Source organism: Amblyomma americanum, chromosome 4 (genome assembly GCF_052857255.1).
Source record: "Amblyomma americanum isolate KBUSLIRL-KWMA chromosome 4, ASM5285725v1, whole genome shotgun sequence".
Taxonomy (NCBI): Eukaryota; Metazoa; Arthropoda; class Arachnida; order Ixodida; family Ixodidae; genus Amblyomma; species Amblyomma americanum.
In genome coordinates, this window is record NC_135500.1 from 127,420,687 (window position 1) to 127,422,486 (window position 1,800).

The window sequence follows — 1,800 nt, forward strand, 5'->3', positions numbered from 1 at the left end:
TTCAGAGCGGGGACACATTCAGGGAGGAGAAGGTAGATTTGGTGCACATGCCCTATAGAGTAAACGTAAGGGGAGATAAAACTTTTTGAGAGGAAGGGGGAGGGGCTGCAGGCGCAAACACATTCATTTGGGACATACAGCATCTGCATGCATTTGTTGGTAAAATATTCATATCGAAAACTTAGAGCGCAAGTACATTGTGGCGGTCAGCGAAATTAGTGAAAGTGAAGAGAGACTAGGACGTGCGAAATAAACAGCCTATAACATGCCGTACAGGTGCAGACCGCTGCCATTGTGTGACAATAAAGGGTCATTTTTCAGGTTATTCCTGACTCTTCACAAGTGGAGCAAATGAAAGCTAGCAGTTTTTCCAGGGAAAGGAACATTGTATTCACGTCTACTGAAATGCTACTTCCCTGAGAGTCCAGACGCATGCCTAGCGGTACTGAACCTTTGCGCATTCACTACACCTTGCCTGTCAGCCAGCTAATGCCCCCCAGTTTCAATGGACGCTCTTAGGCATATATTTGTAAGTCTACACTCATTAATGGTAGACCGCAAGACGCATCGTTACCTGTAAAATTACCTTCGGAAGTATGCAAGCAGGTCTTTCATGATGCCAAGGAGAGAGATAAAAAACTTTAATGACAAAGCGATTAGGGACACGCAGGTCCCTGAGTCCCCGCTCTACCCCACAGCTCTATACGTTCATGAGTTCATGGAGTTCCATGTCCTGGGCGGCTCGGTCAGTGTCGATCTTTTGCCTGGCCGGGTCCATCGAGCGCAGTACGATCTCCCGTACTTCCCAAGTTGCCAGGAGCTCCGCACCCCGCGGGGGAGGGTCCGCAGGGGATTCTAGGAGAATGCGAGTAATTGTGCTTGTAGACGGCATTATTAAGTGAGCGCAGTGCAATCACTCCCGAGATAGCCACAATTTGGATAAAAGATAACAACGGAGAATATTGCCGAGAAAGTAAAAAAAAGGAACATAACTTAATATTAAATAAAAGAGTGCTGTCGCAAGCGCAGACGATTTATTCTCTCGATACTTCGCGCTCTTGTTTCAGGAGAGAAGAAAATAACAAACGCCTTCTTGTACAAAACACGCCCGTACACAACCCACTGTAGCGTTTCAGTGCTGATTTAGCAGGCACTGCAGCACTGAGGATAGTAAATGAGTCCGAGAGAAGAGGCACACCCCGCTACAGTCCGCTGAATCTCTCGAGCTGCCGGCACAGCTTTTCTGACGAGTGCGACATCGCAGTTTCTTGCTAGCGTGCGTGAAGCTCCGTCTCGCCAGGTGCCAACCACTGGCGAGACAGGTGAGCGTAACCGCGGCAGTTGTGCTTGCACCGTGCGTCGAGCCGCTGTACGCGACGACGAAGAATAGGCCGCACAGCTCGGCTGATTGAGTGAACGCGTGGAAGCTATAGGCAGCAGTGCACGTAGATTATCACTGATACGTGCATTTTGCATTTATTGATGATTGTGCTCGTACGACTATTACCTTTAAAGCGGCAGTTATCCCAAGTCCGAACTTGCCGGACTTCCCGGCTGGATTTATAGCATTTGACCGCTTAGTTGCGGGCTTCTGCATAACACTTTGGCAGCGAATTTTGGATGATAAACTAGAGGAGAAAAATAATTTCACCCAGAAATACGTAGTTTATTGAAATACCCTCAGCTGAGCTCTACGCAGTAGTTCTGAAGGCGTTAAATAGCTCCCATAGACTCCATGATACTTCCTGTGCAACTCGGTTAGGGAGCGGCACAGTGCGATAGGTTTTCTGGTAGCTGCTC